General features: G+C 41.0%; 1 protein-coding gene across 4 annotated transcripts in view; it reads right to left on the bottom strand.

Annotated features, from left to right (window-relative positions):
* The window catches only part of POU6F2 (POU class 6 homeobox 2), a 559658-nt gene that overhangs the window by 369191 nt on the left and 166210 nt on the right, over positions 1–24257 (bottom strand). The gene's annotated exons all lie outside the window — the stretch shown is intronic.

The raw sequence follows: 24257 nt of genomic DNA on the forward strand, positions 1-24257 counted from the left end.
TCATTCTGTAATGTATTTCTCAGTGCTGAGCATCCTATAGTGTGTGTCCCCCCCCCCACCCCCCACACACACACCATTAAACAAGGCAAGAACACACAAGAACTTTCAGGTACCAGTCTTTAAATTGCCAGTATGCACCCTAGAGCTTTTTCCAGGCAAAGATTTTGTTGACTGCAGGTTGCTCTGCTACTGAAAAACAGAAACAGCTCAAGAACAAGGAAAGTGGTCTTGTGCTGGTCCCCATGTCTTGATTACTCTCCTTGTCACTTCTTCAACATTCCTTGTCAGCAGAAAGAAAAAGATGTATGAAACTGAAATGAGAAGCACTGAGAATCTGCCTGACAAGAATACAATGCTGGCCAAAAGGAAATCCTCAGAAAAGTTTTATTCAAAACAGCCAAGAGTGTTCCTAGAAATGAATTGCTTGCCCTCCAGGACTATCCAAGACCCTGAATAGATTTGCATATTTTTTATTCAATTTATTTTATTTACATGCATACATACTTACTAAATATATATCCTTCTTCCACTCTGGCAGACCCACATACACTTAACAAGGGGAAATAAATCTTCAATGAACTTTACAAACAAATTACCTATTCTCATGCAAACTGACATCTGCTTATTCCTAAAAACCTTTGCAGTTTTGGTATTTAAGTTTAAAAGTAAGAAGGATTAAAGAGGCTAAAAAAAAAAATTCAGATATTTTTCTCTATTGAATGCTCTCAAGAATCCATAGCAAATGCTCAAAAATTTCACCACATGTGAATAATGGTAATGCAAGGAAACTAGGAGAATGTTTTTTTGCTCTTGGCACTATCTTCCTCATTGGAAAAAGCAGGAGCAATAATGATTCATAATCAGCATTTTCCCTATATACTTAGTGTTTTACAAATGATCTCAGCAGTCCTTGCTACAACCTGTAAGGAAAAATATTCTTATCGCCATATTGCAGGGGATGGGGAACTGAGATTAAAGGTTAGTGAGTCCTTTCTCATGATCGCCTGCCCAGACGATTGCCAGGTGCATTGTCCACCCAGACGATTGCCGGCTTCTGCGGGCAGCAGGGAGGTTTAGGGGTTGGAAGGCCCCCAGAACTCCAATCATGCACCATAAGAGTGTGCGGTGCATTATGAGGAGTGTCCCAGAGTGGCCGGGAAGCTGCTAGTGCGTGGGTGCCAGCCGGTGCCGACACATGATCAGTTAGCCTGGGTTAATGGCTCTCTTGTGGGTTTGTGTTGCACTGCCACCAGGAGCTGCATGGCGCCCAGCAGTTCTCACGTGCAGGTAAAACCAGGTTGGGCTTCCCTAATCCAGTTTTGCCTGTGTGTGAGAACAGCCTCAGTGGCTTGTCAAAGACCATTCAGCAAGCCCATGGATGAGCTGGGCTCTTCAACCAGGCATTTTCTTGTTCTTAGCATATGCTCTTAACCAATACACTACCAATCCTATGTAAGAAGCAACTCCTCATGTCCCTGCTTTCCATCATTTGCTAAAGATCTGGCTATTACATCAAGTCTTTTGATCAGCTGGCTTTATGCGTTAGTTGACCTTCAATTTGTCATTTCTGGGTTTTCTGCTGCCCTTTTAATGTGTGAGCATGGTTATCTTTTGTTGATTCTGAATTATTATCACCCAGAGATGGAAGTTTGGGACGATCTACAAATTTGAAAAAATAAATAAAATAATGGAAAGGCAAGATAAAATTACCTAAATAAATAGCTTTATGAGCACTTGAAAAACAGTGTCTATCTGGTAGATGCATTTGTTATCAATGCATATTTGGAAATATATGGATTAGACTTCAGAAAGAAAACTGAAACAGCAGAGTATTGCAGAATGAAAAGCAGTTTAAAGGCATAATATTTAAAACCAGATGGAGGGGTACAACAAAGATTTGACTACTTCCCCTTCATTTGGCTGAAAATGAATCAGTATCCTCTTGTTCAGAGTCCAGCTTTTGGGGGTTGTAAGTGTTTTTAAACAGGGATCACTTTTCAGCTTGTGTTTGGTTTTTTTCACGTTGTGTTTATGAATCTTCTATAAGCATTTCAGTTCAGTTCTACCTCTGTTGAGCAGAATCATGTGCTGCAACAAGTAATGTGATCTCCTGCCCAGCAGGAGTATTTGTACACTTCAGACTTAATCTGGTTTAAGAGTCAATCCCTCTTCACAGGGAACTATCATTCTTCTGATGGCTAGAGATTTTTAACAAAGACTTCTCAGCGCCACATCGAACTACAATTCCCAGAGTTCTTTTCTGGGCAGCCATGGCAGAAAATTGGTATAAATCAATGAGCCCATGCCAGGCTGGACAATCCAGCCTGGGATGGGCTCTCATGCGGCGTGCCAGGATTGTTTCTGATCCCGGTGACTCTGCCCCTGCTAACCCAACTTTTTAACCCAAATTCAGCTGAGGTTCAATAAACCTGTGGTTTGTTTAACCTCGACAGGCGATTGTGCGCTTCCCCCCAGCCCCGCATCATTTCCAACAGCAAGCTGGGAAGGAGTAGCCACAGGGCACCCTGGGATGCGGGAGGGGGGGGAGTCCTCCTATTTCCAGCTCTTGTCTTTGCCACACTGTTGCTCGGGTGGTTGCGTGGCATGGCAAAGGCAAGAACGGCAACTGCTCATCTGTCAGGAAGGCAGGCAAGCCCCTCCTTTCTCTGCAGCCCTCCAGAACGGCAGCCAGGAGGTCACCTCAATATGTGTTTGTAATATGGGTAAGTTCTCTATGAAAAGCAGACATGACACATGGCCATCATAACTTATTTTTCACACCAACAAGCCCTTTACTGGAGCACTTCTCCAATGCAATGTAACAGTGAAGTTAGTTTTCCGTGCCAGAGCTAAGCCTGAGGGCAAGATGCCTACTTGCATTGTGTGAACCTAGTGCTCAGCTCAGTCGTGTGCTCTGTTCCCACTTCATAGATGAGCTTACGATCAGGCTGGGTGAGGGCACCCAATTCCCATCTGAGAATATACAGCTCTAGCAACACAGAATCTTGAGCACAGCATCAAGATGTATCCTTAAATGTCCTGTCAGAGGGTTGGTCTGCCAGTTTTGACAGCAATATCACAGGGCAGGATGGAGTCATGTAAGTCCCACTGAAATCAACAAGCAGGTTAGACAAAACAAATTTAGTTCAATGGGACTTAGTCATGCCTAACTTAGACTGGATTCTTCCCACAGTTTGGGAGAGGTTGACTGTGTCTCAGGGGTGTAGCTATAATTGAGCGGATAGGTTCAATGAACCCTTGCCCACAGCTTCTGAGGTGCCCCCAGCTCCACCCCTCCCTATTTCCTTCACTATCTCCCTCGCTCCAAGGGGCCACTGGGGAGTGGGGCGAACACGGGCCCCCTCTCCCCTATCTATGCCCCTGTGTCTGCTCCTCAAAAAGTGTTGCCCAAACAACATCCCCTACTATTTGTGTAGCAATGCAGGCATTGTGTGCAGGAGCATTGTGTGTGCCCTTCCAGTGCTTCCCCAATCAAGCAGAGCACCCTTTTGCATACACAGAGCTTGCTTCTGTTCATGAACTGCTCTTGCTGGGTTAAAGTGAGAATAATTGTGCGGTGTTGATTCCTCTCTGCTTTAAATGAACTGATCACTGCACAAGACAGCTATATATGCTTTTATGAATCCTGATTCACATAGATGATACTTGTATAGTGCTCAGACCATTATCTAAATGCCATTCAGCCAAATCTCCTTAGGAATTTTAGGCCACCATTAAATGCAGTGTACAACACACTCTTCCCCCCCTTCTTTTCTCCTCTTGTCTCTAATTTTTTTCTGTATAACAAATCCATATTGGTTCACAGCCCTGTCCTAATACTTGCAATGGTGCAATACTTCCATGGTTCATGATGATAACTTTTTCACTGGTTTCATAGCACATGGGCCACACCTTAAATAAACGTTTAGGATGAAGTATACTTAGTGCTCTGTCAACACAGCACAAGGCATGATGTTGCTTTGTCAATAGGAGTTAGCCCAGCACTGGTCAGATACAATAAAGCAAATGTTTAGGATTTCAATATTGAATTAAATACAGCTAGCCTTCCTCAGCAGTCAATACATTAAAGTATCAAAATCTGTAGAGTCTTCAAGATCTAGATATCCAGTTCTTTAAATAAGCGAGTTCACTGCTTTTTATTTTTTTAGAGAAAACATTTTAAGCCAGAAAAAAAATGTATTTCCAAATAAACTGGCAAAACATTTTTGGAAACTAACATAAATGTGCTGTTTTAATGCTTCCTAATCACACAAATCGATACCCAAGTTTTTTGTACTTGCACATGACCTTCCTCAAATTATCCCTCTATTTTGGCTGAATCAGAATGAGTGCTGGCTATTTGATAAAAAACACTAAGTGTGTGAAATGAGGGGCCCTTGCCGCTTCTGCCAGACTCCTCTTGACAGCGTGATGATAGAAGCATCACATCCCTGGGAGAGTAAATGCAAACTGACAAGAGATGAGCCTTTAGATGTTGAATATAATCTTGAATTGTGCTTGAAGTGTCTTATTATCTTGTCTTTTGATGTCTGAAGGGGTGGCTCATTGTTAGAAAAAGGAAAAACCCTTGCGCATCTTGTGCCATCTTTAAAAATTGTTTGGCCTTTAACAACTGCTTTTCCAACTAATGTCCATTTCTCCTGACAATAAATATGGCAGGTCGTCAGCAAAGTGACAAACAATTTACTTTACATGCCAGGCTTTTATGGGTTTTGAGAGCTCATGTGGAAGCATATTTTAAAAAGCACTTGGAAATTAGCACCATTACAAATGTTAAGACGAGTGAGGTTTTGGTGTGTGTATATATGGCGACTTGTGGTTATGTGGTCATTCATTACCACTATTTCCTGCTGTTTCTGTTCTTCTCTCTCTCTCTCTCTCTCTCTCTCTGTTCAAAAAAAGTCTTTCCTGCACCATCATCAGGCAGCTGAAGAAGTTCTTCCCCCCCACACACACTTTGCTGGGGGGGCGGGGAAGGTTAATGAAAAATAAAAAGAACAAGTAAATTACTTCTACCTAAAAAGTGTGCTTGTGTTCTGTATACATTTACTGCAGTACACACAGAATGCATACAATCATCATGATATTTATTAATCATAATAAATCAATATCTGTATTTGTGTAGTACAGTGTTACGAGCATTCTAAGCCCCAAACAATCACAACTGTATTTTCCCCTCCAGACTGCTTGTTATTCCCCACCCTTAAACTTAAAAGTGTAATGATGAATCAGATCAATATGATTTCTTAGAAACTAAGTCACAGGCATGCTAGTTCTGTCACAGAACCAGTTTCACCATAGCAGTCAACTTCTGCTTTCCAGGGCTCTGTGACACTGAGGATCCATAAGAATTCTCAAATGAATCATAAACTGTTACAAGGTTGAGGTTATTACATCATTATAAAAATGTATTGATACACTACAGATGACAAGACATTGCGGGGTCTGTGATAGTCTATTATAACTACCACCTGAATAGCATCAGAAAAATCAGATATAAACAAAATATATAACAGCAGGAAGCTGTCTTTTAGGGAAACCGCATAGAGTTTTGTTTTGTTTTTTAAATCAATAGCTGCCTGTCCAGAACAAAAGCTTTAAACAGATGTAATATTTTAAAATATTACAGGATGAATCTGGGTTGGCGAGAAGTAAATATTACCAAAAAAAATCAGTTGGGTCATATTATAGTGAATTTTTGCAGTATTTTTATATTGGCTCCTATACCATTAAAAGCACAATACCCAATTCAGTTCTAGTTACTGTGAAAAGGTACAATTTAGACAAAGTTAGGCACATCCAAATCAATGTGGCTAAATTACACAATTAAACATTGCTTTCTCAATGTGTTCCATGGGACTTAAGCGCCCCTTCTTTGAATATGAAAAAGAAAGTGCACGCAATCCTGGAGAACACAGTTAACATGGGTTTCCTACAGTCATGCAAGGGAAGGAACGCAAGGTTCTTAGGATTCAGGGATTTTTGCCTGTTTCTCTATAAAGACCTGGATTGGGCAAAGAACACAAATACAAGATATCAGTGCAGAATAGTATTCTCAGATGAATACTAAATGTAGACACTGAGAGAAAGCCTCACAGCAGATGAGAAATGCATTAAGAATTCACTGTGTCTATGTTATGTTCTGAATCATACAACTCTTGTGAGTAAATGTTTGATTTACTCAGATATATAGATCTAGATATAGATGTATCCCCATTCATGCTTACCACACAGCTGCTTTCCCATGGCAGGTAAACATCTCAGTAGGAAAACCACATGGGCAAAGCCAATCCTGCCAGTTCTCTCCACCTACTGTATTTACCTGAATCCAAGAGTAGTTCCCCCAAGTTTTCTGATGTTAGAAATGGGGGGGGGGGAGGGAGGATATCATCTTAAATTCAGTGTCCTCTTCCTTGTGTGTAAATCCCGAGGCGATTCTCATGATGGCCAAAAAGTCAGCTAAGGTACCCTAGCCCACTTTCTGGCAAGCGTGAAAACCACCTCAAAGCGGGTAACCCACTTACGGAACCCTCCCCTTAGATGAGGTTAGTGGAGCGAGTGCTCCGCTAACCCAGTCTATTTGCTCATGTATTGCTGCGGCACAGCTCCGCGCTGCAGCCACACATGAGAAGAACCCCACCGGGAGGCTGAAACCAGCCTCCCCTTCCTGGGGGGTCTCCCGAGGATGCCCTGCACACTTGTGTGGGGTATCCTGGAATTTCTGGGGGCCACATGGCCCCCGATCCCTGGAGCCCCTGCCAGCTCCGTGACGGAGCTGGCAGTCGTGTGGGCGGCCGATCCAGCCGCCTAGGGTTTCCTGCCTGATCGTCTGTGGGGAGAGCGGGTTAAGCCCGCTCTCCCCGCAGACCTCATTTTGATTCGCCTCACAGCTATATTTTTAAAAGGGGTTATCTTAAATCCAGTGTCATCTTCTATTTGAGTAAATGAAGTAGTCACCCGGCCTGGGCAGAAACAATGAGGCTGTTCTTATGACCAGCCTAACCCTGCCTGGGGCAGTCCAGTCTGGGTTAGGCTGGTCATGAGAAGTGAAGGGATGCTCACAGATCCCTCCCCTCCCATCTAACCCTCGTAACTAACCTGGCTGTTAGCCAATGTTAAGGGTGTACTTGTACCCTTAACCTGGCTACCAGGTATCGAGACACAGAGATGGGCACATAGGGTGCCCATCTGATGGGGGAATCCCCAATGCAAGGCACGTGTCACACATTGCATTGTGGGATGCTCGGAGGCTGGAACAACATTCCAGACCCACATCCCTCTGCCCTGCTCCATGCAGCTCTGAGTAGGGCTGCTCATGCGGGCGCGTGGGAGGCATGCCGAAGACTACTTGCTTGGTCATCTGGCAGGAAGGTAAGTAGAAAGCAGCCTTACCCCTGCACCATCTCTGCCCGCCTGGGGCGATCATGAGAACTGCCCCCATAAGAGCCAACAGTCTGCTGTTAGATTTCACTGGAGCATCATTGCCTTATACAGCAGTAACCAGTCCGGTCACTCTATTTGGCCCTGGTCCTGGGTGCTAGCCATGGTCCAGTGTTTTTGTGGAGACCCTGGCTCAACCTGGGACAAGGAAGTATGTTTCATAGAATGTCCCACAGATTACAACAAATGAGTAAGCGTTGTACATAGAAGCGCACACAGTTTGTGCTGTGTTGGTAGCAGGGGAAAAGGACAGAACACACACTGCCTAAAAACACAAGTGCAACCACATTTGTTTCAGATTTCCAAAAAACACTAAACTACATAGCACCCCCTGACATACACAACAGTTTGTTTGTTGGGTAAAGCCAACAATGTATATAAAACAGCCAAGGCTATTGTTCTGATCAGGCATTTGTGGCATATGTTGAGACTCTAAGAAGTGGTAAATATTGTGAGTATTTACCAGTTGTTGTTTTTTTCTTAAGTAATGATTTCACAAAGTATTTGTTCAATGCAAACAGCTACAGGGGAAAAATAATAGGATGGGCAATGAAGAAGCGAGGTAGGTTTGGGAGTTCTGGCATCCTATTATTATTATTATTTCTTGTTTACACAGTCAGACAGGTGTTATTGACTGGTTTGTTTTATCCAGACATCTGGTCCTTCCCAAGGACCTGGGATGGCTGAATTTTATTGTCAATTGTTATAGATATCGTCGCAGAATATAGGCTGTTCCCAGTAAAGCTGCTTTTTGTAATTGGCTGATGGTGATTTCTGTGGCCCCTATGGTGTTGAGGTGCTCTTCAAGGTCTTTTGGAACTGCACCCAGGGCGCCAATTACCACTGAGATTATTTTGGTCTTTTTCTGCCACAGCCTTTCAATTTCCATTTGTAGATCTTTGTATTTTGTGATTTTTTCTATTTCTTTTTCTTCTATTCTGCTATCCCCTGGTATTGCTATGTCGATTATTTTCATTTGTTTTTCTTTCTTCTCGACTACAGTTATATCTGGTGTATTGTGCGGCAGATGTTTGTCTGTTTGTAGTCGGAAGTCCCATAATATTTTTACATCTTCATTTTCTTCAACTTTTTCAATTTTATAGTCCCACCAAATTTTGGCTACAGGTAGCTTGTATTTTTTGCAGATGTTCCAGTGTATCATCCCTACTACCTTGTCATGCCTTTGTTTGTAGTCAGTCTGTGCGATCTTTTTACGACAGCTGATTAGGTGGTCCACAGTTTCATCTGCTTCTTTACAAAGGCGGCACTTGCTGTTTGTGGTTGATTTTTTGACTTTGCTCCTATTTCATTTGTTCTTAGTGCCTGTTCTTGTGCAGCCAGTATTAAACCCTCTGTTTCTTTCTTCAAGTTGCCATTCTTAAGCCATTGCCAGGTCTTGGTGATGTCTGATTTTCCACTTATATTGTGCAAATATTGACCATGCAGTGGCTTATTTTTCTGCTCGGTTCTTGACTTGTTCTTTCTTGTAGGCCTGCTTTCTTTCATTGGTGTTGAATAGTTTCGCATTATTGACCATTTTAAGTGCATCTTCTTCACTGTCCTTGATATATTCTTCAAGGCCTCTTTTCTCATCCTCTACTGTCTGATGGACTTGCAGCATTCCTCTTCCACCTGAGCTGCGAGGGAGGTATAGCCTATCTACATCACTGCGGGGGTGCAGAGCATGATTGATGGTCATGATTTTCCTGCTCTTACGATCCAGCGTCTCTAGCTCTGCCTGGGTCCAGTCTATTATTCCTGCAGTGTATCTGATAACAGGTATAGCCCAGGTGTTGATGGCTTGTATGGTGTTCCCGCCATTGAGTTTGGACTTGAGGATTTTTCTAACTCTCCTGATGTATTCACTTCCAATTTTTCTTTTAACTTCAGTGTGTGCGATGTTATCAGCCTGGAGAATGCCCAAGTATTTGTAAGGTGGTGGTGGTGGTGGTGGTGGTGGTGGTTGTTGTTGTTGTTATTATTATTATTATTATTATTATTATTATTATTATTATTAATTCGATTTCTATACCGCCCTTCCAAAAATGGCTCAGGGTGGTTTACAAAGAGAAATAACAAAGAAATAAGATGGCTCCCTGTCCCCAAAGGGCTCACATTCTAAAAAGAAACATAAGACACACACCAGCAACAGTCACTGGAAGTACTGTGCTGGGGCTGGATAGGGCCAGTTACTCTCCCCCTGCTAAATGAAGAGAATCACCACGGTAAAAGGTGCCTCTTTGCCCAGTTAGCAGGGAAAATTTTATGTAATACCTAAGGAACACAGGCCTCCCCCAAAAGAAGGCGGAACCCCCACATATCAAGGTGGCATGCATCAGAGGAATTCCATGGAATTTAATTGGCTTCAAAACATAGGCATCTAATTGAATTATATTCACTGGCACACTGCAGTGGTATTATGTACAGTAACCTTGTACAGGTTACTAGTAAATACAATATTTTAAAAACAAACCACCCAAGACTACTGCCACGTACAGAGTGTAGCTGTGATTTTGCTCTGACAATCTACTTATTCTGATCTGACTGCACAGAATGTTTATTCTAATGGCAAGTAGTTAGCTTTGGTCTTGTTAGACCAAGACTGAATATTAGTTCACATTTTGGTCAAAATGTGATATTTTGTGCTTTTATTAATCACAATTCTCTTACTTAGAACTTCAAAATAACAGACATGAAGGAAAACTAGAAATTACATAATCTTTCCATGATACAACTTGTTCTGTTTATGAGCCCTATGAATATACAGGATTCCAAAGGGTAGAAAAAGTTTGGATAGAAGGTGAATGTCTACGGTGTAGCATGTGATCTCAGATTAGCATTGTCAGTTAATGAACTGTGAACTGAGAAGTCCCCAGTTGAAATGCCATACTTATCCGAATCTAAGAGAGGTTTCGCCGACTCAAATCTAAAACAAGTTTTAACAGGAACATTTCTTTCCTGTTAAATATGGGGGGATGGGGTCATCTTAGACGCAAAGTCTTCTTTCTTTGGGGTAAGTACAGGTATAACTTGTATTTAACCTCTGTCTTCTAAGGCATCTTAAATTCAGAGTTGCCTTCTATTCTGGTAAATACGGTGTTACTTTAGCTGTGAATTGACTAGGAGAGCTCTTTCTCAACTTCAACCCCATTTCCTGTTTGAGTAAAATGGGAGCCATACTGACCTATCCTACAGAGGTTATTGTAAGAATTACTAGAGTAATGCACATGAAATGCCTTAAAAGAGACATGATAAATACCACATATCACTTATGGAACGCTTCAAAGCACAGTATGTACAGTACAAGGAAGACTGTTTCCACTGCTCTTCTAGATGATACCAACCTTGTTCATAAAGGTTTGCTCCCATAAACAGTAAGAGGGATTTACTGCAATAGTATCACTAGATACAAGACCCTATCAGTGTTCATAACAACAATTCATATGTATACAGCACTTTTTCTAAGTGCACAAAGTGCAACATTTATTGAATAATCAGAATGATTCACTTCTCTTTGGGGGCAAACACTTAACAATGGACTGGTTCACATGAACACAGGCTCAACATGCAAAGAGGACGGTGATGTGCTGAGAGTATGCCCGCCTGGTGTCACTGAGAGATGTCCCAAAATACTGTCAGGGCATTCTTCAGTCGTGCATGGGGAGCTATGTAACATGCAAGCAGAGGGAAGATATGGAAAATCCCATTTTAAATGTCATGAAGGAGGATGAAACGGGAAAGAGTGGGTCGATTGTGCTTTCTTTTGCTCCCCAACCCATGAAGTCCAAAGCCATATCAAGAATGACATCAATGGGAAAACATGGATTTGCTCATGCCAAGGGATGATGCAGATGGGAAAGCATCACATGAAAAAGCGTACCACATACCTGGGCAAAAACCCCACCTGGGTTACCAGTCCTTACAATGTTGTTAATCTGTTTGAGAAGTTTCGCTCCACCAAGTGGCAATTGGCATTAATTATCTGTTTGGTCAGAGAGATCCTCATTCACTGCATTACAACAACACCCCAGTGACACATACTAGTAGACATGGATCAGAGCTCCTTGTGTTTAGGATCAAGGTATAGTGCACTCTGAATAAACAAGAACACTAAAATAAATAAAACCTTAATGTTTTCTTTTTCATTCCCTATTAGTCATCCACCAGTATCAAAATAGCTTGAGCAACTGAATGTGTGCCCTTAACTTTTTGCTCCACTGATTAATCAACTAAAGCTTTAGCCGACTAAATCAACTAAATCTTGCAAACCTACTAAAAATGTTGGTAGTTAAATAGCAGCTGAAAGCAATTTAGGGACTCAGAAAGATGAGATATTTCAGAGAGGCCACCTGGCACAATTGCTTTTTACTAATTTGAAAAAACACTGAACTAACAAGCAGTGCGCTAGTGTTAGAGAGACAAACATTTTAAGAGGCTGCATCTTGATTAAATACTTGAAATACTTAGAAAATAAATACAATTTCAGCTCCTTTAAGAAGGACAGGCTCTTGAATCAGATAGAATTCAGTGTTATTCTTCTCCAGATGACCTCTACTTTCAAACTAAATAGGCTTTGTCCCATTTCTATTAGCGTCAAAACTGTATCACAATATAGTGAAGGCAATGTCACAACACAAAGATGCCTTTGTTTCATTATGATTTACAGTCTGATTTTTTTTTACAGACAGGAGCATTTTTAAAACACCCTTTCACCCCGGATTTTAAAAGAAAGTATTGCTGTTAAAGCTTATTAATTATAGTAATTGTGCTGACACAGACCCTAACTAGAAATGTGTGTTGGTAGTAGTGACCACCTAGTAATAGGTAATAATTACAAGTCAATATGAAATGACAAAAATGAACTGAATGTGTTACATGATATATGAAATAGCTTTAATACGATTTAATTTTGGTAACATTAAAACAACTGATGCCAAGTGGTAGTCAGTCACCCCAGTTACTTGGAGCTCATTGGGCAGCATCCAGACTACATTAGTCATGATTACACCCTTTAAAATTAATGGGACTAACTTGTCTCATTGATTTCAATGGTATCAATGAGCCGCTGGTGGCGCAGTGGTAAAACTGCCGCCCTGTAACCAGAAGGTTACAAGTTCGATCCTGACCAGGGGCTCAAGGTTGACTCAGCTTTCCATCCTTCCGAGGTCGGTAAAATGAGTACCCAGAATGTTGGGGGGCAATATGCTAAATCATTGTAAACCGCTTAGAGAGCTCCGGCTATAGAGCGGTATATAAATGTAAGTGCTATTGCTATTGCTATCTAGTCATGGCCAATCAGTCTCGATGCTGCCCACTGTCCAGAATACTAGAACATCGAGCAGATTACTGGAAAGTAGCGTCTCCTTTTAGTACTCTAAATTCATTTTTGTTTAATAATTCATGCACTTTATTTATTTATATAACTAAGTGTTCTTCATTGTAAGGCCTGGGGGTCAGTGGCAAGCCACAACAACCCTAAGGCCGCATTCACACGTAATGGGAAACCAGAAGTTGCCAAACCTGTGGTTAATTTTTCAACCCATGAATCGCATTGCAGACGGTCATCCAACCACAGTTTGGCAACCTTCATATTGAGGGCAGGAGAGCCCCTCCCTCTTCCTGTTCTGCTGAGGCTGTATCCCAGCAAGCTCCATAGCACTCACGTCGCCAGACACTGGGCAAGGTGTCAGGATGTCTCCAGGTCGACAGCCAATGACCACAATCTTCATGGGGGAGTACCAAGCACAATTGAGCCTTTTCAGAATAGTCCGCCCACCCTCGGCAGGGAAAGGTCATTTAAATTTATTTATTTATTTAGATTTATTCATTTAACATATTAAATCCCTTTAAATGACATGCCATTCAAGCCCTTCTTCTTACAGCAATTGCACTGTCACCTTCATAAGAGCACCGAAACAAAACAGTCTCACACAAGCATTATTTCTGGTTGTGGGGGGAGATGCTGGGGGGCACTATTTTTCCGTTACTCAGTAAAGGGAAGGGAACATGATGACTTCCTCGGAGAGGATGTGTATATGATGGAGGGAAAGGATCCTGGGGCTGGTCCACTGTGACCAAGGATACTCATGCGATGACTCACTCCAGGAAAGCAGTCCATGGAGACCAAACCATACTCTTGCCCATGTGGCAGCTTGCCACCAGGGGACTAGCACGCTCATGAGAGGGCCAGTCTACTGGCCTTTAGGCTCACAAACTTTGGTCTTTCATCAGACTGCGCGCTCATGAGTTGAGTTAAAAAGTGGGGGCTGCTTGCATGGGACAAGCATTATCTCTGGTTGACAGAACTTTTGTATGGGATAGCAGTTGCCAGGCTACTCTTCCCTGCGGCTTGCTTGTATCGAGCAACCAGGCTGGGTGGTATCTGCCATCTGGTCTACATGCATGTCTCCATGGCTTGAAACTCTCATGTGAGGGCGGTCCATGGAAGAAGGGATGTCATCACACATTATCAGTTATTCTGCTTGATGCCCCTGTTCCAACAGACTGTTCTTCTCATGAGTTGTGAAGGGGTATCCCCATGGCCTTACAATCTCATGAATGTTCAGCTCAGGAACAGCATCCATCATCATCACAGAGAAAGAATCTCCCATCACAGTTGGCAGTGCTGATACTGCTGCCCAGACCTTCTCATGAGTAAGCCGCATGCATGCCCCCAAAGTAAAGGGGCTGGGCTCCCCTTCCCCAACATCACTGTGCAAAAAATAGAGCAGAGCCCTTCAGCAATTCCTGCCCTTTAAATCTGACAACTGAGTATCGCTGCCCTGCCATAAGTTCCCGTCCCAGTAATCTAATGTGGATACCCTGTTTATGTTGCCACTGTGATTTGTGAACATACATCTTGATTGTTTCATTTTGGAGACCTCAGCACATAGTGTCCATCTTGCCATCCTATCCTCTTTCTCTCCGGACTGTCAGGAGTGGGGGACAAGGAACAGAGGGGGGAGAGGGTATGTCCCCTCTGTAACTTTCCTATTTGACAGGCTGACAAGCTTGGGGTGGGACATGGTGGTGTCCCTGTTGCCAGGCAACTGCTTTACTGGATCTTTAACAGGGGGCAGGTTAAGTGCTCGTAAAGGCGGCCAGCAAGAAGCGCCACAGGCATGGGGCGGGCGCAATGCTGGGTGAGTAGGGCCATTCTCACTATTATTACAGTTCCAGGAGCTGCACAAAAACGTGGTTATGGCAGCATCCGTGTTCAGATGTAACGCTGCTGCCACAAAACCTCAGTTTGCAACAGTGAAACTCACTACAAACTGAAGGTTCAGACAGAAGTGTGGTGAGGCAAGTTGCAGGTCACTTGCATGCATTTGGAATTCACAAATTCAAACCTCTGCCCCATTTAACTGCAGTTTTGTGTTACGTGCAAATGTGGCCTAAGTGTGATTCCTTGACTTAATTTGTTGGAACTGTGTGAAGCTTTGGTCAAAGCTAAACACTATGCACAATCCTCCGGGCACCATGCAGAGAAAACTATTCTTACCATGTAGTGCTGAGCTTTGCCCAGCACTAGGGAGCTCCCTTAAGGGAAACAGAGCCCTCCTAAACCCCTGCACCATCTTGGAAGGCATGTGTAGAGTGCAGGGAAATGTAGCCCCTCCCTGTGCTTTCATCCTAGAGCTCTTCATAGAGGGCCTCTGTATCTCTTAAAGGGCCCTCCCAACACTGAAAAAAGTGCAGCTCTGGGCAGAGGTCAGCACAGTGGGAAATGGCTCTCGCATTGAAGGGGTTTTTTTGTGTGAAAGTGGGCCCTGCTTGAAAACCAGTGAAAATCACTGATCGCCACAGAGATTTATACTATCTTGATCATGAACACCTACCCCCTTTAAAAAGAACAACAGGGTTTTCCCTTTTTTAAAGACAAAAACAATGATACAAAGTGCAATCTAAACCGTCAGCTTACAAGCCAGCCCTGAGCAATTTATAGCAAAGAATCCAGTGGCTCTTTCCAAATAACCCAGTGGCTCCTGAACGACATTTTTGGGGTGTGGCACGAGATCTCTTAAACAAGAGCTTCCTTCATCAGATGCAGGAAATCCAACTGAAAGATTCTTATCTATTAACAAACACAGGCTACAATAAGTGACTGACATCCTAAACAGCAAATTGTGTGTTCGAGCAGGGTGTACCGGCACACAGCAGCACCCCTCATAGATCTCCCCCTGTTCTACTGCGCTCATACTCTTGAACAGAAGGGCTAAGAGTCCAGAACACTCCCTATATGGGTTTCTGAAATCACAGAGAGTCAATGCTAGTCAGAGTAGGCAATGCTGAGTGATAGATCAGTTGGCTGGACACTATATAAGGCAGATCCATGTGGCTCACAAGGAAGTACATGCTTACACAGGCAAGTTATCATGGAACTCAAATAGACTATTCTATATATGAATGCTTTATATATATACACACACACACACACACACACACACACACAATTACCACCCTCTGATATCCTGCAAAAAATGCTATGTGCCAAATACACAAGGAGGAATATTTTGTACAGAAACAAATTTGAAACCTCAAATCACAATAGCAGAGAAAGAAACAAAAGATAAAAGGGAAACAGAATAACAGGACTATGTAAAATGTTACAGAGAAAACGTGATCTGCAGGAAGATGTAAAGTGAAGCCAGACACAGACATGGGAAATCTAACTTTTCCTTTACCTCATCTGGAGAGTTTCAATAAATAACTATAAGTCATATTCTTTCTGCCTTGCTTCGTCATATCCTTCTCCTTTTTAATGTATGAATGAATATCGTATGTAGTATTAATCCCAAAACATAAGCAGGCACGTTTCTCAATCAAAGAAGGTACCAGTTCCTTCATAAATTATCTGTATACTGTTGCTAAGAAACATGTTTCTTCAGAAACAGGAACCATCTAAATTGAGGTAGTAAAGAGACAAATCTCTTGGGGATTACCTTTTACTACAAAAAGGTGGAGCTTAAAAAGATGGTGTTAGTTATTCCAGTGAAATCAACAGAATCAGAAGTGATTTTGGCAGGATCAATTTATAAGAAGAGGATCCATTCTCTTGGAGGATTAAAAAACATTTATAGATTATCTCAGGGGGTTGTTAGAGAAAGTATCCCCAAAATATAACTTTCCCACTTGATGGACTTGCTCAAATATGAGTTTATTTTGAATATGTACTTTAAAAGAAATTGAAGAACATGTGGGGACATAATTTTGCCTTAGAAATCTACAGAACTTTCCCACCACCATTTGCTAACATCAGTTGGACTGGTTACAGCTAGTTTATGGGTAGCTGTTCCAGAATTTTTAGTTCCTCTGGTCCTAATCCAGTGGTACACATACACAACTGTATATTGTTCTTCTGGTGGTGTACACATGTATTTTCCTACATTTATCTGCCAATCAGATTATTGGCACTGTCAGCTTTGACAGCAGCAGAAGAAGGAGCTGTATTCAGTCTCCTCATTTTCCAAACAGGCAATTGGTACTGCCAAAGCTGACAGCACCAACCATCTGATATGGGATACATAAGCAGTTCCAGAACCAGCAATAGCAATTGTGTGCACAGCCCGGATTACTAGAGGACGTAATCCAGAACCAGAAACCACGCAAACAGAACCCATTTGCCTGCACAGTTTTTGATCCAGCTGCAGATGCGTACATGAGGGCTACTTTGTGTGTGCATCACTCTCACTGGATCAGAGAACTAGCAGTAAATTTGACATACAATATTAATGGCAAAAATTGGCTAGGCGTGTTTGCTTGGAAGTAACTTCCTTTAATAGCAGTGGGGCTTACTTCCAAGTAATAGTTTTTGTGTCAGGTTGCAAAATAATACATTTGGTAACAGAAAACAAGCATTTATTGGTTAATAGGAAAATATTGGTACCCTTAACCAATGCAGAAAACAATGTTGCAAGTTTGCTGTTTGTGTAATGCATATGATACTTGCTCTATGCATTTTAGTATTCTTTTGGGAGATATTGGCATGTTTAATTATGATTGTATTACTTTTTCTAATTTATAATTAGAATTTTTATTAAGGAAACTAAATCTTAAGCAGTCAAATACTTTTGTGCATAGCAACCTGTTGAAGCCACAATTAGTTTATACATTTTATTTCACAAGGAGCAAAAACTATACCGTACACACAAATATGCAAACTATACATTTTTAAAGGATTATATTTTACAGACCATCCATTCCTGCCCTTAGTTAAGGAATGGAAAACCAGGACATGTAGTAGTAAACAATGTCAGCTGACATTTTCACTAGCTGACATCATACGCAGGTTATATCCACCCAATGCATGCTGCTGCAGACATCCAAGGCAGTGAATTGGTCTTGCACAAGACTGCAATTGCACATAAAGTTGCACACTGACACTTTGGGACTGCAACTTTAAGTATTCGTGCAATTGAGCTCTTGTGCAAGACCACCAGCACAGCTTTAGACACCCACAGCAGCACGGACAGATGGGGAATACAGACTTAAGACTGCATGACAACTTGACCCTTGTCCTTAATTTTCACCACATAAAGTTGAAAACTCATAATGTAATTGAATTTTAACCTCACAATAATTTAATTGTTGCATGTGTTTCAACCATGGCAGATACAGTTATATATAGCTCATAAACTAAACTGTGAGAACACAACACAGCAAACTTGTAATGCCTTCTTGAAACAACAATATTTTCTAGTGGACCTTCTGAAAGATCTTCATTCCACATGTACATGCATGTTCACCAGGGGTGTCGCTATAATTGAGCGAATGGGTTCAAAGAACCCAGGCCCCCAAGCTCCTGAGGGGCCTCCAGCTCCCTGTTTTCTTCATTATCTCCCTCACTCTGGGGGGCCACCAGGGAGTGGGGTGAACACAAGCCCCCTCTCCCCTAGCTACGCCATGTACACATATATGATTTTTCCAAAACTTCCATAATGGAGAAACGGTATACCATTGATACATTTTAAAGTACAGACAAATGTATATATTGGTCTTGAACAATGCTGGAACCACTACTAATGCAGAGCATATACACTTGAGTAAAGAATAAGAAACTGAGCAAGTTTAGTCCATTGCCTGAACAGAACTGTAACACTAGCAATCTCCCCCCCCCACCCCCTTTATCTTATTCTCTCACTCATTCTGAGAACCTGACAATAACTTTGGTTCTGACCTAGAGTGACCACCATTTCAAAGAACAAGTGCCAGTTCAACCTCTGCCTTTGTATCAGAAAATGATTCTAATGTGGGGCCATAACTCAGTGGTAGTGACATGCTTTACATGCAGAAGGTCCTCCGTTCTATCCCTGGCATAGGAACATAGGAAGCTGCCATATACTGAGTCAGACCATAGGTCCATCTTGCTCAATATTGTCTACATAGACTGGCAGCGGCTTCTCCAAGGTTGCAGGCAGGAATCTCTCTCAGCCCTATCTTAGAGATGCCAGGGAAGGAACTTGGAGCCTAGATGCTCTTCCCAGAGCGGCTCCACCCCCTAAGGGGAATATCTTACAGCGCTCACACTTCTAGTCTCCCTTTCATATGCAACCAGGGCGGATCCTGCTTAGCTTAAGGGGACAAGTCGTGCTTGCTACCACAAGACCAGCTCTCTTCCCCGTCACCTCCAAGCAGGACTGGAGATTTTTTTTAAAACTACTCATAATGAATATTTTTAAGGGGAGAATGATCTAGTGCAGTTTACTGCTCAGACTTCTGACCCTTTCCATAACCAGTAAGCAGTAATATATGCACACTAGGAAGGAAAATATGTATATTCAGGATGCATAATACTACTGAAGAGAGCAACATGACCAAATGAAACTAGCAAGTGATAAAAACCCCAATTCCTCTGTACAATAAGACAATTGCATTTCACCATGGGAAACCATTAAGCATATATTGCTTTTTAGTTCGAACTCATCCCTGATCTGAAAGTTCATGTAAACCACCTGCCAGTGCTTTGTGTAGCTCTATCCCAGTCTTCTGAAGGCATTAACAGCCAATGAGTGAAAGTTACTTGTGGGCTTCATCTAGCCAGTTCAGCACTTGTTATATCACTGCTTTCAGAGCTAAGCATGTGCTTAACTCTTTCCCTCTGAAATCAATGGGGCCCAAGGCTGCAATCTTATGCACAGTTAAAGCAAGGGTCAGACTAGAGAAGAGACTAGGATATTCATGATCAGATCTTCTGCATCTTTATTTAGTTCAAATGCCATGGGATGAGAACTGAACTGGATCAAGAGAGGGGATCTTTAACTCTTCCCCTTGTGTAGCTACCCAATATAAATTGCCTCCCGAAGTTGCTATTTGAAAACATACAAGCATCTGTATTATACTTATATGTTTTCTCCTATAGGGCAAGCAGCAGCTGGGAGGGATTTAGATTGGAAAAGTAGTATGGGGAGAAAGATTCAGCACCCTCTTCCCCAGCACCTTCTTCCCCAATCCAGTTCAAGGAGCCCCGTGGTTGCTTTGGACAAAAAACAAAACAAAACATGGGAGATTTGAACACGGATTATTCAGTCTCTTATCTAATTTGGCCACTGAAATCCGTGGGCATTACGTCTAAGAAAATACACACAGGATCAGGCTATTAAAGTGTTTAACTAGATCATGCCTTCATTCCTCTTATGATGGAGGAATAAAACACACAATTTGATCATTTGCTCGCACTAAAGGATGCAGTCTTTCTCTGTTATGGCTAAAATAAATACTAACTTTGATCTGATTAATATGCTCAAATGATGACAGCTGCAACAAAGACTACAGTGCTTATATCAATCTAGCAGGACAATACAGGTAGTTCACCCATAAGTCTTCCATGCTATGCTGTGAGCCTTGTTTCAATAAAATAATAGTTGTTTCCAGCAACAAAGCAAAACAAAAACAAAATGCTTTACTGGATCAAAACCAAATGCTGCAGTTACGAAACAGTGCTGCAATCTATAAAACTAAAGTGTAGATTCAGATAACATTATAGATTCAGTTGACTAGAATGTGTGCATTCTTTATATCACAAACATTTTAAATTACATATATAAGAAAAACGGGACTGGATTCTGTATGATTGACATTTTTGTTTCCTTAGACTATATGACTAAATTACAAATATAGGTTGGGTAGCCATCTATTGGGAATGCTATGACTCTGGATTTCCTGCATCAAGTTGGGGACTGGGGTAGATGGCCTACAAGGCACCCATCCAACACCATGATTCTCTGTTTTTTGCTTGTAAAGCATTGTTCAGTTTCCAGTCTCTCATTGGTAAATAAGTGTTAAAAACTAGCAATAGACGCAGCTGATTTCAATGACAGTTGGACTAGACCTCAAATGGAAGCTATTTCTATTTTGCACGTTTCTACTTTACAAATTAACTTTATTTACGATTCCATCTTTTAGTGCTAACAGCCATATCCTATGTTGTATTGCACTAGGCTCTCAGCCTTGGCAGAAATTGACTTCTCATCCTCTTGCTTTCACTCTGGGAGTCAGACCCATTCCCTACACCCGGGCAATGTCAAGAGTCAGCACTGGGCAACAGCCCCTATGTGGCGTAGCCATCTAATGCAAGAGATTCAAAAAGGAAAGGAGACACTTTACGACCCTGTCCCTCTAACCCTGGCAGAAGGCTATGGTAAGAGGCTTGTAGAAAGTATGATGCAGCACAGATAAGGGTACAACAGCTAATTTGGGAATAGAAATCAGGGCTATCACCCCTGACATTTTATGCTCTTTCACTCAAAACAGTCTGGTGGTTGAGTGACTAAAACGGAATTGCAGTTATGAAATTTATAAATATTATGTCAATTATTCACCATCACATTATTCTTATTCCTACTTATCATCATAACCAAAGTGTAATTAGGTTTAAACAATTCTAAGCAGTGGTTCTGCAGAACTTAGTTTTAAGAGTCAAACTGTACACTACTTACTACCTTTAACTTTTCTGTAAAAAAACTGTATTTGGTGTCAATGTCATGAACCGGAAATGGAATGCTACAGTGCATAATTTGCTTACTAACCCTTTGAACAGTAAGCCTAGAAAGTCAGTTATTCAGTTAACTTTTTACTTGACCCTTAATTTATCATACTAACTAAAATAGGAGATAACTTTTTATCCAATATTAACAAGAATAATGTATCATTTAATGTTACATGGAATGTTGTGACCTCAGGTTTTTCAATGAGATCTAGATGTATATCACATTAGTGTAATGTAGGTCTTAGAACTATGCAAGTTAAGCAAAATTTTACTCTTGATGTAATACTTTGAAGAACACAGGGCCCTACACATTTGCAAATGGTATATCTAATCATCCTGGTAACAGTTTCCAGGATCTGAGTATGAAAGCTTTGCACACAGGAAAGATGAGCAAAGGAAGAATGGTTACAAAATGGCAAGCATGTGAATCAACCTAATTGGAAGGAAGGCAGAAACTTTTAAAAATATAATATGGCGTGGACACACACACGCGTACACACGCGTACACACACAGAGAGAGTCTCAGGACATAAACCAGCTTAACACCAGTTTATGTTAGCTAAAGATCTATGTCAAAGTTATTAACATTAGTTTGAAAGCTGAATAAACTCAGACTGGTATTCCTGAAGCTCAAAAAACTTGTTGTCTTCAATTTGTCTGCCACTAGTGCCAAAGTATACATTTTGGAAGTAAGCCAAAAGTGTGTTCTATTACCTTTTCACAAGAAAGAAAGAAAGAAAGAAAGAAAGAAAGAAAGAAAGAAAGAAAGAAAGAAAGAAAGAAAGAAGAAACGATTAATCTTAATCCGGAATCTCCGCCACGTGAAACTGGAGCTACTGCTGCTGGAAAAGAGCCAGTTTCCTACTACGTCCTATCAGATATTAACACATAAAACCATCTAACACTACAATTGTGGGAAACTGTGAGATACTGCAACGCAGGGTGTTTTTGTGTGAAAGCTGAGGGCCTCAGCCATTATTCCTTCTCCTTGTCTTTTCTGGTAAGAGAGCTACACTTGACAAAGATTTAGGACCTTCCACAATAATAAAAATGCTGTCTAACAGAATCATGAAATTTAAGCAAGCCATTTCTGGTATGGACAAAACAACTATAAACGGAGACCCAAGTAATTAATAGAACATTCACATTTCTAAACAATGAAAAACTGCTACAGAAGAGGACACTATCTTAAGACTCGTAATTCTGAGGATGCTTAATAAAACATAAAAAATCACTTCACCAGCTACAGATGTCACATGGGTTGCATATTTCCCATGTGTTTCTGATATGCTTTTCTTGCCCTCTACAGCCAATACTCTATTCTTCTACATTCTTAAAGGCTGCACTTACAGGTATATGTAATTGGAATGCAAAGTACAACTCTGGATAGCCCACACTGATATACTGACTGGGAAGAAGAGGGGTTTTCCCCAAAATATTATCAATGAAATCAATGAGACTACTCCTGATAAAGTGGCCTGAAGAAGACTGTTTTCAACTGCCCACTCCACATTCATCAGATACATGCAAACTAATGGGCACAATCTTGCTTTTTAAAAAGTGATGAACAGTCTTGTTACTGTTAACAAAGAGCATAATCCAGCCAAGATTCAGCACTTTTAAGACTATGGACATAAATGGGAGATTCAAGTACTTAGCAGCCATCACAATAAATGGCATTTAAAAGTGCTCAAGTGGATTGTGGCCTAATTCAAACATATTCATTAATAAATACATAATTAGAGTAATTTTATTTGTATATTTTTCATGAAGAATTAACCTGTTGCAAATCAATTCTGTTGCAATTTAAAAGAACAAACAACCACCTTTTTAAAAGTATTCAAGCAATGCCTGTACAAAAGTTTTCTACAATGAAAATGGACTATGCAATTATCATTAAGGAGACTTTATCTCTTATTTTAGAACTTATCTGGACTAAAATACACATCAAAACACAATCAGCTGGTGTACAGACAGTTTTGTTAAAAGTCTGATGTATAGTGTATTTCATCATAAGTTTTATTGACTGATAAATTGCCAAAACAAACAAATCTTTGTCTTTGTTTCCTGCTTTCACAAAGCATAAACATTAAAAGGATTTTTAAATTGTTTATATGTTTGTTGTAAATATCAACTTTAATTTTTTTGAAAATCTCACAATTCCTTCCTTCTTTAAAATGGATTTCATAATATTCACAAGTAAAAGGAAAAGGAAAATTATATTCCCCCTCCCCCAACACCAAATTTCATAGAAGTAGATATCACTAACAAGTAATACTTAAATTGAAATTCTTTTATTCAGTAGTGGGCATTTAATAATTCAGCTATAATGATCTGGTGGGCTGTTACATAATTACATTATTTTCTTGCATCTAACTATCCCTCTAAAAATGATAGGGCAGCTCTTTTGATCAATATTGCATGGACCCTTTACAAACATCATTTCCCAGCTTCATACTACAGCTAAAATACAGGCATTTGAGCATATCTTCAGCTTCCTTGCAGATTTTTTAAACAATGTTGGCTATTCTTTAAAAGGCATATTATTCTTTCAAACAAGATACTTCACTTCACTACAAACAGTCTGTAAAAAGCAAAATACAAGCTTCCTTATGTTCTTTTTGCAAAGTTGCATGTGGAAATAATTAAAAGGGACTCTTTCAGAAGGAACTGATGCAGAATCTAAATGTCACATTGTACTATGTAGAGCTGATCTAGCACAGACATATATCAACATTTATCACTCAAGCACACCCCCGAACACACTCTGCTCCCTTTTCTGATTAGAGATTACAGTTGCTTGAGTTGTCTA

The sequence above is a fragment of the Hemicordylus capensis genome, chromosome 6, assembly GCF_027244095.1.
Source record: "Hemicordylus capensis ecotype Gifberg chromosome 6, rHemCap1.1.pri, whole genome shotgun sequence".
NCBI classification, from domain to species: domain Eukaryota; kingdom Metazoa; phylum Chordata; class Lepidosauria; order Squamata; family Cordylidae; genus Hemicordylus; species Hemicordylus capensis.